The 12,555-nt window shown below is 47.5% G+C and overlaps 2 long non-coding RNA genes across 2 annotated transcripts; one reads left to right on the top strand and one right to left on the bottom strand.

Annotated features, from left to right (window-relative positions):
- Positions 1-356: 356 nt before the first annotated feature.
- LOC148640467 (uncharacterized) lies at positions 357-2,937 on the bottom strand. Its single transcript, XR_015930213.1, has 4 exons — positions 2,802-2,937; positions 2,585-2,710; positions 1,602-2,118; positions 357-1,199 (listed from the first exon to the last, which is right to left on the bottom strand). It is a non-coding gene; the product is annotated as an uncharacterized LOC148640467 (long non-coding RNA).
- A 4,347-nt stretch (positions 2,938-7,284) lies between these two features.
- Positions 7,285-9,348, top strand: LOC148640468 (uncharacterized). Its single transcript, XR_015930206.1, has 2 exons — positions 7,285-8,191; positions 9,066-9,348. It is a non-coding gene; the product is annotated as an uncharacterized LOC148640468 (long non-coding RNA).
- Positions 9,349-12,555: the final 3,207 nt, after the last annotated feature.

Here is a 12,555-nt window from a genome sequence, read left to right on the forward strand (position 1 = left end):
GGGCTGGAGCTTCAGCCAGAGAGGAGGTTATTCAACAGCATCAGGACTGCACTGGGGAATTAGAAGGATTAAAAGAGAAATGTCAAGACTTAAACAGGCAGATGATACCAGCCATAAGGTTTTTTTTTTAATAAAAAAGTTAAGGGGCAACACATGCAGAGAGTCAGTCCTGACCCAGCAGGTTCTGTGCTGGACAGGTCACTACTCTCTCCCCCAAGACACTGGGGCATCACTGTCCACCCTCCTCTCTGGGACACAGAGATACTCCCACAACACTTCTAGACACTGGGCTCCGAGCTCCCCACTGCACTGGAGACCCTGGGCTCCCAGCAGACTCCTTCCTCTCCCCCTGCTGACCCTGACCTGAGACAGGCCAGCCCCTCCACAGCCTTGAGCTCAGGACCCTGCAGGCTGGAGCCAGTCCTGTCCAGAGCACCAGCAGCTGCCACACCAGCTGGGCTCCTGGTGCAGAGAGACCCCCACACCAGTCCCACCAGCAGCAGGGTGACTGGGCCACAGCCCCACACTCACCTGCAGGGCTCCTGTCTCCTCCCTCTCAGACAGGCTGGGCTCCAGCACACTGCTGGCTCTCTGCTTCAGGCCCGACTCCCTCTCCTGAGCCCCTGTGGGTCAGCTGTCCAGTCACAGGGCTCCAGGCTGCAGCACTTCACATGACCACTAGAGGCACACCTCTTCCATGCTCTTGGGTTTTATTTCCAGTGTCTGTGGAGGAAACTGTTGTCTTCGTGGTGATGAGAGAGCTCTCTGCTAGTCATTCTATCGAAGAGTTTCGGGGGAACTTCTGATATGAGCTCTGTGCCTTGCGAGGGGTGAGATTCTCATGGAGAACAGTGGAAAGGTGAAGCCTGATTGTCCACATGTATAATTCAAGTCTAATTCCATCATACTGTCAAACTCCGAGCTGCTCAATACAAACAGATGGAGTCACACTGTCTCACTGCAACACCTTTCACAGTGAAGCAGAGTCCTGTGCAACAGGCAGGACTGACAGCCCCTCTGAACACTGTGCAGGATCACAGCAGCTCCAGATCACTGCAGGATTCAGCGCAGCTCCAACTCTCCTCCATCTTCACAAACATCATCAACTCACTTCATCTGAGCTGCAGGTGTGCAGTGGCTCCTGCAGTCCAGCTGTGCTTCTGCTCCGTCTTTATTACAGAAGGGGCTCCTGCTCTCAGCTGTGGGGTAAATGGCAGTTTTAAAACTTTTATATTTGGCGGCTCTGAATTATCCGCGCGACGCTGTGGCTTGTCGTGTAGCGCGCTGGTCTCCGGGCGGTGGTGAGAGTCCGGGTTCAAATCCCCAGACTGATGTGCGGTTGGTGCTGATCTGGGTTCAGGCCCACAAAGAAAAGCTTTTGTAAAACCCGAAACACAGGAGATGAGCAGAGATACTACTTTTAGAATTGCGAGAACAGAATTATTTTCATTTTTTCCCAGATTCGACAGATAGTATAGCTCACTCTGCTAAACCCCGACTCTTACACGTTTCCACCTCGGGTTCGAGACCCGCCTGGCTCGGCTGATATTTTTCTCTCGGGCTGAACTTGCGCTCTTGTGATTGGCTGTTCTTACACCCACCTCTTCCACACGCTGAACCTTCAGCACAGCCACACCCCCTTTCTCAGTCACCATGGTGACGGGACGCGTTCCCTCAGCAGCGCGGAGCGTCATCCTTCACCTGCCGGCCTGCGAGTGTCCTCCGACGGCGGGGCTCTAATTGAGGCCGGGGATGGAGGCTGCAGTCTAGGACGCAGGCCTCTCTACACCCCTGTACCCCACCCCGCAGACCCCAGAATAATCAATTAGCCAATTAACACTCAGCAGTTTATTACAGCAAATGATGATATAGAACATAAAACAATGACACTATACAGCAGTGTTATTCAGCAGGTATCCACACATTTCCATCTCGGTCCCCGGTGTCTCTTATTTTGCTACCTTTGTTGTCCTTTTCGCGCTCATTAGGGGTTCACGTTATAAATAGGGGCGGGTCTGTGCTCCAGGCCCGTGGAGGCTGGGGGACTCCGGCGGCTCGCTGGCTGGGAGAGAGGCGGCTGGTACCCCGCTGCTCTCCCGGTACAGGCGCTTTGCTCGGCTGCCGGAAAAAAAACATGCATTAATTTTTTTACAGGTTTTAACAAAAGCAAAAACGTTTTCTACGAGAAATGCATTTCAAATGTTTTAACTCTCTCGCTTTAACCTTAACAGCAGGACAGAGGCGTTTGGAGAGCAAGGTAAGCGGTTTCTCTCTCTCCTCACACCGGGGGTTTCGGTTTTCACACCGGGTCTCACACGGCTGGGCGCCAGTTTTCTGCGGTCAGTTACCGGTAACTGGAGTTACCAGTTTCCCCAGTTCAAGCCAAACAGACCGGTCGGCGCGTCTTCATGCAAACCGGCTCCGGAGAAAGAAAACCCAGCCGGACCTGCAGCTGCACAGTGAGTCGATACCGGTAAGAGACGAAGCCCCTGTGAAAGTGGTTTTCAGTCCTAAACGAGTCTTGAAGCTGCGCTTTCCTGACCGGGTCTCTCTCGGCCTCTAGGAAGAAGAGACTCGGACTCGCCTGTGAATCCGCCGCGGAGCTCCGGTCACTCGGTACACGGGTGGGTCTGCGCTCAGGTCTCCACGCCGAGAAGGACCCGACAGCCGCCGTTTAAAGCCCAGAGCCGCGCCAGGATCCTGCAGAAGCCTGGAATACAAACGAGAAAAAGCTTATTAAACAGGTAAATAACAAAATACAACACAAACAGTTAAAATAAGCTGAAGCACGATTTTAATACCACGTTTCTCTCCGCAGAGTTGAAGCCACACGTCCTACAGCCTCTCCGGCAGCTCCGACAAAAGTAAGTTGCGAAATTCATTGACTTTTCAAGCCCCATTTCATGACACTTGACACTCGGACCGCGAAAAGCCGACAGCCCAGAATCCTTTTCAAACAGGGACACAACAGACCAAAAATCCCCTAACAGGGACAGTTAAACATAAAATTAAAAGGATAAAATTAGTTTTATTCGGAGCTACTCAGCTTGCAGCCCTCCCAGTGTAGTCCACTGAAGTAATCTGATTCAACCAGCTGCTTAATGACTGCTGATCCTGCTAATTATCATTTCAACAGCACAGGGAGCAGCTACACTGTAATGCAGTGGACTGGAGAGGCTGCAAGTAGCTCTGATTCCAGTATCAAGGTCCCACCTTCACACTACAATACCCTGAGACAGGATGGGCTCCCACACTGACACTACACTGCCCACTCATGCTCTTTATTCACCTCAAGACAATGCTGCTCACAGGGAACACAAATAAGGAACAAGCAGGTGTCGACTCCACTTTGGAAAGGAAATGGGAAAATGGTTCTGGCTGTGGAGTTGTCTGTGTGTTGGGAGGCCATCAGGCTGCACAGAAACAGGACACCTTGAGACAGAACAGGAGTCTGAAGAGGCTCTGAGACTGAAAGCAATAACTTTTACACCTGTGCTCAAGCCATTACCTCACCACATCCTGCCCAAATAATTATTAAACCTCATTCTCAGCACTCATTACTAAACCAGTTTAATTTCTCTGTTTAATACACTCTCCTGTGATGTAAATGGTTCCTGCCCCTCGCCTGCTTTCTGACAGCATCCAAACCACTCCTGCGCTTGTGTTGGGGTGAACTTGACTGTCGCAGGGGACGGGAATTCTCCCCTACTTGTTCCTCTGCAGCTCCACACTGACACTCCTCTCCACTCGGAGCACATTCAAACAGGCAGGTTTTTCCTACAGCTGAACAATCTCCTTTCACCAACAGCCTCAGCTGCACTCCCACCCAAAGACACTCAGATCTTTTTCATGGTCCAGTGGAAGAATTCTAACAGCCCAGAACATGAACAAAGCACATTAATTCATGTCACTGGCCCTGTCAGTCAGCCCCTCCTGTCAAGGTGTACTGATACTGTGGGACACTTGAAAATGCAGGTTTTCATTGGAAAGCTACAGTGTCCTCCATCAGTACTACAATGAGTCAACTTTACAGTCAAGCAATTTGTTCTTGATCAGGACAGAAATATTATCCTGGTTTTATTCTGTGGTAATTCTCTGCATACATTTGATCATATTACAATAAACAATGTTCAACTTTCTATTTTGAAGTTACTGGGACACATTCCCTTTAAATACATTTCAGAGTGTAGAAGAGGATGTGCTTGTATATCCCTCTGAGACAGTAACTGCATGAGGTCTGAGACCCATTGAGCTCACTGCCCTCTAATTATCTGAGATGCTTTGCTGTTGCCACCAAGTTCTTATTTAGTCTTCAGGTGGTCATACTTCAGTTGTTTTTCCTTCTGGCAATAAGGTTGAAATCCAGGCATTAGACCCAACAAGTTAAGGTGTTTCTACAGTTATTCTCCTGATGACCTCCTTGGTTGCATTATAAACTGACTCAAAGCTACAGCACCTGAATATTTGATGTGTGTCCTCTGAGGTGAGATGTAGATGACATGTATGGTCCCTAACTAACACCACCTCTAATCCTACTGCTGTACATGTGATCTCCATCTGAGCGCAGAGGACATTGAGGTGTTGCTGGAGCTCTCAGCTCTGAGTCCACAGCCTTCAGGTTTGAGCTTCAGTGACCCAGTACATTAGTGCTGATGGAGACAGACAGGTGAAGAGTCTCCTCATGATCTCCCCAGGCCAGGCCATGACCCTCACAGGAGGTGCTGTTCTCTGGAGCATCTGCAGCTCCTTTCTTTCTCCACACCTGAACCTGTCATCTCTGTCCTCTGAGCGCATGCTGAAGCCTGGTGGAGGGAATGTCATGGCCTGGGGATGCAGGAATGTCTCAGACTGGGTCACTCATCTTCATTGAGGATGTAGCTAATGATGGCAGCAGCAGAGTGATCTCTGAAGTTTACAGAAACAGGGTCTCTGATGCAGCAGAAAAGGCTTCCATACTTAATGGACAGTGCTGCACCATGCAGCATGACGATGACCCAAAGCATCCAGTCAGTACAACCAAAGAGCTCATCAGGAGAAAACAGAAACTGGTCAAGTGTGTCTGCACATCTCAATCCAACTCTGTATCATGCTAAAGCAGTGACTTCAAGTAAAAGCGTCTCAAGAACAAGCGATACCTCATCTTCAATGATGACACTGAGTATAGTGAGCTCATTTACTGGTTTACACTCTGAAATGTATGTAATATGGATGTGTCCCAATATGTCAGGCCACATGACATGATGAGGATTAATTCACCACTATTCCTGCTGTTCATCCACACTCTAAAAAGGACTGAGATTGATTTCCAAATTGAGGAGAATCTGATTGACAGGGTGAGTTGGCTTAGATCCTCACACCCTGACATCACACTGACACTCCTTCACTACAGCTGCAGCAGTGAAGTAATCTGCACTAATGTGGAAGTCTGACATGTACAATTCCTCAGGCATATTCTGTAATTGTCTAGAAATATCAATAATATTCTAGATCATTTAAAATGTAAAACCAGAACACTGAACTTGTTGCTGGACTTGTCAGCTACACCTCACCGTCTTCTGCAGGAACAGCTCAGTCAGGAGGTCAGCAGGAGGAAACAGTGGACAGTCTTGTACGGGCCAGGCCAGTCTCCACATTTAAATCCTCCTGAGCAGCATTTTACAGGCTGAAGAAAATCAAAACCACAAGAATAGACAACTTGTTGGCTGCAGAGATAAGGATGCTAAGAATACTGAGCTGACTGTGTCCAGACTGCAGGCAGTTACTGGCTCAAAGGCAGCTTCACCCACATGTTTCCCAGTCTTTACTGTCACTAGAAATGACAGCATTGAACTGGTGTGCTTGAATATAATCAAATGTATGCAATTCCAAAAATAAACTGTTTTATTCTGTTTGTTATTCATCGTCTCCTGTTCATGAATAAACAGCGCTTGACTGTAAAGTTGTGGCTCATTGCTGGGGGTACTGGGTGCAGATCTAGGACGAGTTTTGCTGTATTTAACAGTGCAGGGAGTTGACATGATTTGCTGTGGAACTGAGGGACCTGTGCTCAGGGGCAAACTGAGAACTAGATCTAGTTATGGGAAGCACTTGATTAGTAGTAACACCCTGTTCAGTGGCGTGCTCTGCACTCGGGTTTTAACTGTACAACAGGCTAGAGCCCCTTCAGTGATCCAGTGCTCAGTATCCCGCACTGTCCCGGGACAGATGTGATGGCAGTACTGTACAGCACACCTCGCTCTGCGTGACCTCGGCTCATACACATTCCTTGATTTGTAAATTATTTTTAAAAAGCCAAGACTGACCCAGAACGAGTTAAAATTTACAACCATTGTCCTGGTGCGAGTAGCGTTTAAAAAGCACAACCCAGCTCAGACAAACAGACCGCGTCTCTGTTGGTGCTGCAGCGCAATGTGAACAAACAGCGTCTTGGTCAACTTCCTGACGCCTGTGTAGTGATTGAACGTTGAAATTAATAAAACTTCATATGGTTCCTAAATCCGAATCGAAATTAAAGCGGGTGAGTATTTCTCGTGACAGTAAGGACACAGTCTGGAGGTCTTGAGCCCTTTTTATTCCAAATTCATTCTCCCGACAGCGGGACGAGCCTGTGTTGCGCAAAGCGAGCTGCGCTGTACTGCCGAGTGATTCCCTGAGCCCCTCCGCCAGCGCAGCTCCTCACTCCTGTCTGACGACTGTCGCTGCGCTGCTGCTCAGGGCTGAACTCCGAGCTCTTACCTGCTTGTCTTGTGTTGCTGGTCTCCCCTGGCTGCTGTGATTCTGTAACTCACTCTGTATTTTTTTTTGTTTCATTGTTACCAACTGTCTTTGATTTGTATGCTTGCAAAACTTAAAGAATTTTGACTTCTGACTTACTTTCTTATTTTCTAACCAAACAAAAAGAGGACCGAGCCCCGCACATAATGCATATTCATGAGGGGTGTGGCTAATGAAGGGGCGTGCCGTATAATTACGCAAGGGATTGTCGTATTATTCATAAGTGGGTGTCACCAAATGATTACGTCACACCAGCCAATCAACATGTCTGGATGAGAGCCCACCTCCAAGATTTTTGCTCTCAGGTGATTGGTCAGTTTTGAAACACCACTTCAGTTATAGGATAAAACCCCATTTTCTCTATTCTGATTGGTTGAAATACCTGTCAATCAAATCACCACACCCCCAACAATGACACCATTCTTAAGGGTTGCAAAGGAACAAGTAATTCCCTTTCTTCTTTTTTTCAACAAGGAATAAACCTTTTACTTGTTCCTTTGCAGCCTACGCATGCTGACGCAGCTCCCCACCTGAATTCTTAAGGGTTGTCTTTTTATGATTGACAAGACGTTTAGCCCAATCACAGAAGCCCATCTCCAAGACCAGCCCTGGGTGAGATTTGCTTAATACTAATGAACCTTAATTCACTTGATACATAAACATTTTTCTCATTATACTTAATTAGCATTATCAGAATATTAATTGATAATTTGAATATTAGACAGATACCCCTTTTCTTTTTCAATTTTCCTAAGAAATCTTACATTTTTTAGGTCACAATTTGAAACAGCAACCGAGATTTTTAAAATACATTCTCCAAAAAAGACAAATAAGCCAGAAGTAAAATAAATTTAAATTTTATTTGTTCAGTACAAGTGTAAACATACATTTTAGAAACCAAAAAGTATTCGAGTGAAAACGCTTTCCAGAGCAAAAAATGAAAACAGCAAAAACAGAAATCATTTAACCAGAACTCAATAAAATACAAGTGATTGGTCAACTGATTTTAATACAAATTTAAATACATATGACAGTGTTAACGCCGACATCTTACTAACAAAACAAGCAGTAGGAAAAAAGGCTGTTAGGAATCGTACATAAATGGTACATAAAGTATGAAGAGATCTAGGCTGTGACACTGCTGCTATCTGACCATCACAGGAATCCTGAGTGTCTTCAGCTCCTCCTCTGAGCTGGGATGATGATCACATGTAGAAGAGTGAGGAGTGGGGTTAGGGAGTGGACATGCCATCAGCATCTGAACTTTGAGGAGGAGCTGAAGATGACTTGTGATTCTGTAACGGCGTCCGGGATGACGAGTTCTTGTCCAGCGCCAGCAGTCTGGTCAGTGCGGGATGGGTCCTGTGCGGGCGGCAGGGACAGCAGCCAGGGGAGACCTGACACACAAGACAAGCAGGTAAGAGCTCGGAGTTCAGCCCTGAGCAGCAGCGCAGCGACAGTCATCAGACAGGAGTGAGGAGCTGCGCTGGCGGAGGGGCTCAGGGAATCACTCGGCAGTACAGCGCAGCTCGCTTTGCGCAACACGGGCTCGTCCCGCTGTCGGGAGAATGAATTTGGAATAAAAAGGGCTCAAGACCTCCAGACCGTGTCCTTATTATCACGAGAAATGCTCGCCCGCTTTAATTTCGATTCGGATTTAGGAACCATATGAAGTTTGATTAATTTCAACGTTCAATCACTACACAGGCGTCAGGAAGTTGACCAAGACGCTGTTTGTTCACATCGCGCTGCAGCGCCGACAGAGACGCGGTCTGTTTGTCTGAGCTGGGTTGTGCTTTTTAAACGCTACTCGCACCAGGACAATGGTTGTAAATTTTAACTCGTTCTGGGTCAGTCTTGGCTTTTTAAAAATAACTTACAAATCTAAGGAATGTGTATGAGCCGAGGTCATGCAAAGCGAGGTGTGCTGTACAGTACTGCCATCACATCTGTCCCGGGACAGTGCGGGATACTGAGCACTAGATCACTGAAGGGGCTCTAGCCTGTTGTACAGTTAAAACCCGAGTGCAGAGCACTCCACTGAACAGGGTGTTACTACTAATCAAGTGCTTCCCATAACGAGATCTAGTTCTCAGTTTGCCCCTGAGCACAGGTCCCTCAGTTCCACAGCAAATCATGTCAACCCCCTGCACTGTTAAATACAGCAAGACTCGTCCTAGATCTGCACCCAGTACCCCAGCAATGAGCCACAACTTTACAGTCAAGCAATGTTTATTCATGAACAGGAGACGATGAATAACAAAATGTATGCATGTTTTTTTTTCCGGCAGCCGAGCAAAGCGCCTGTACCGGGAGAGCAGCGGGGTACCAGCCGCCTCTCTCCCAGCCAGCGAGCCGCCGGAGTCCCCCCACCTCCCCTGACCCCAGCCTGCACGGGCCTGGAGCACAGACCCGCCCCTATTTATAACGTGAACCCCTGATGAGCGCGAAAAGGACAACAAAGGTACCAAAATAAGAGACACCGTGGATACCAGTATTATAACACTGCTGCATAGTGTAATTGTTTTATGCTTTATACCCTTATTTGCGGTAATAAACTGCTGTGAGTGTAAATTGGTTAATTGATTATTCTGGGGTGTGGAAGGGTGGGGTACAGGGGTGTAGAGAACCGTGAATCGGGTCCCCCTGTGAGCAGCCACACCAAGCGGCTCGCAGCGCTACAGCCTCCGGGCACCGGGCTGTCGTGGTCGGGGGGTCGGGAGCCGCTGGTCTGCGGCCTAGACTGCAGCCTCATCCCCGGCCTCGATTAGAGCTCCGCCGCCCGAGGACACTCGCAGCCCGGCAGGGGAAGGATGACGCTCCGCGCTGCTGAGGGAACGCGTCCCGTCACTATGGTGACTGAAACGGGGTGTGGCTGTGCTGAAGGGCGGGGTTCAGTGTTAATAATGTCCAATCAGCGTGTGGAAGAGGTGGGTGTAAGAGCAGCCAATCGGAGAAGCGCAAGTTCAGCCCGAGAGAAAAATATCAGCCGAGCCAGGCGGGTCTTGAACCCGGGGCTCCGAGGAGATGTGGAAGAGTCGGGGTTCAGCAGTGTGAGCTATACTTCCTGCCAATTCTGGAGTAACTTATCTGGCAAAATGTCAGTAAATGAAACTAAATACTAAAAGTAGTATCTCTCCTCATCTATTGTGTTTCGGGTTTTACAAAAGCATCTTTGTGGGATAGAACCTAGGTCTGCAAAAATCAAAAATAAAAAAAAAACCCAGCTGAGAGCAGGACCCCCTTCTGTAATAAAGACAGAGCAGAAGCACAGCTGGACTGCAGGAGCCACTGCACAACTGCAGCTCAGATGAAGTGAATTGATAATGTTTGTGAAGATGGAGGAGAGTTGGAGCTGCGCTGAATCCTGCAGTGATCTGGAGCTGCTGTGATCCTGCACAGTGTTCAGAGGGGCTGTCAGTCCTGCCTGTTGCACAGGACTCTGCTTCACTGTGAAAGGTGTTGCAGTGAGTCAGTGTGACTCCATCTGTGTGTATTGAGCAGCTCGGAGTTTGACAGTATGATGGAATTAGACTTGAATTATAAATGTGGACAATCAGGCTTCACCTTTCCACTGTTCTCCATGAAAATCTCACCCCTCACAAGGCACAGAGCTCATATCAGAAGTTCCCCCAAAACTCTTCGGTATAATGACTAGCAGAGAGCTCTCTCATCAACACGAAGACCACAGTTTCCTTCACAGACACTGGAAATAAAACCCAAGAGCATGGAAGAGGTGTTCACAACCTGATGTTTAATTGAAGAACAAAAATAAGATTAAAACAAGTGACTAAAAGTTTGCTCAGCAGTGTTTTATGATGTTAAAATAGTACATTAGTGTAGTGAATTATCAGAATGAAGGAGTGAAGGAACAGTCAGCTGATATTGGTGTCCATTCCTGAGGCTGGTACAGATTCTCCAGAGGCCGTCCCTGAGAAAATACCCACAGCAGTGTAGGAGCAGCTCAGACAGAGGGATCAAAGAGCACAACACAGTTTACTACAACAGAGATCATCTCCTTTCAACACAACAACTGACAACACTATTCCACATCATGATAGCAGTTATAAGATTGAACAGAGAGAGACAATACAAACATAACACACAGCAAACTGAAGAGATCCAGCAGAGACTGAGTGTAAGATCTGTACAGGTGAATATATAAAGTAACATATATGAAACAGATATTCAACACATGATGTCTCTGTCTATAAATATTCAATGAAGTTTCTGGAATAAATAACATTTAAATGATGACATTCAGGGAATTAGTTTTAAATAAAGATGAAACCACAATCTGTATTCTTTCTATATCTATTCTAGGGCTTGCAAAATATATAATAGTAATATAACTAACTTTTCAGTTCACACAGATAAACAAGTAATCTGTATCTGTCTTCTAGATCTCTCATGTACACAGTATTGAGCTACAGAGGAGACAGAGTGGAGCTAAACCAGCTGGTTACTGGGTTAACTGGACCAAACAAACACCTTTTCCCAGCTCTTCAGCTGCTGCTGATATAAAAACACCTGGATCATCCACAGACACTGACCCCTCCAGGACCAGGACTGGACAGCCCTGCTGCAGACACACTGACCCCTCCAGGACCAGGACTGGACAGCCCTGCTGCAGACACACACTGACCCCTCCAGGACTGGACAGCCCTGTTGCAGACACACACACTGACCCCTCCAGGACCAGGACTGGACAGCCCTGCTGCAGACACACTGACCCCTCCAGGTCCAGGACTGGACAGCCCTGCTGCAGACACACACTGACCCCTCCAGGACCAGGACTGGACAGCCCTGCTGCAGACACACACTGACCCCTCCAGGACTGGACTCCTCTTTCTTCCTTTATTGTCCCAGAGGGAAAAGTGTTTATGTAGGCAGGTAAAAGACACAACACAATATACAGCACATTTAACACAACAAGAGCCCATTCATAAAATGTACAATCCCAATAAATTTACAAATAAAGTAAAATCTCCCCTCAGTTCTCACAGCTTCTGTTAAAGACGAGCTCTTGTCCTGCCTACCTCCTTCCTCAGGTCTGTGGAGTGGACAGTGGACTGTCCAGCTGGTCCTCATGATCCTCACAGCTCAGGGACTCAGCCTTTGGAAAGGTCTGAGCTTCAGTCTTGTTTCTCCAGTAACAGAAGACGCGCTCTGACACACGAGGGTCTCGCCATCATCGTCTTCTTCATCATCATCTTCATCTGCACGAAGGTTCACGATCAATGAGGCTCAACGTGTCTGAAGCAGAAATAAAGTTTCCACAGCAACTCGTGTTACGGAGTGCCGTGATTTCATGTGACAAACAAAATACGAGACAAACAGCAACAGTTTACATCTACAGCACTAAAAGCCGCCTCGGATTTTTCACAAAGAAAGGCGCCACCGATTAAATATCTCTTTTTGCTCAATAATAACTCCTTCTTCGCTTCCTACCCTGGCTATGTCCCTGACCTATAAAAGCGATACATTGATGACTGTGTCGGTTCGCCACATGCTCCAACGATCAGCTCGAGTTCTTCCTGCACCATTTCACCAACTTCCACCCGTCCCTCAAATATACGGTTAACATATCTTCCACTGCTCTTCCGTTTCTAGACATCAACTTCTCCATCAACTGCCCCCGACTCTCCACTTCAGTTTATTACAAACCCACGGATTCACACAGCTACCTCCTGTACAGCTCATTTCACCCCAAACACTAAAAACTCTCCTTTTTCACAGTTCCTTTGGCTACAACGACTATGCAGCGATGACATAGACTTC

The sequence above is a fragment of the Lepisosteus platostomus genome, chromosome 25 (genome assembly GCF_059453375.1).
Source record: "Lepisosteus platostomus isolate fLepPlt1 chromosome 25, fLepPlt1.hap1, whole genome shotgun sequence".
In the NCBI taxonomy this organism is placed as follows: domain Eukaryota; kingdom Metazoa; phylum Chordata; class Actinopteri; order Semionotiformes; family Lepisosteidae; genus Lepisosteus; species Lepisosteus platostomus.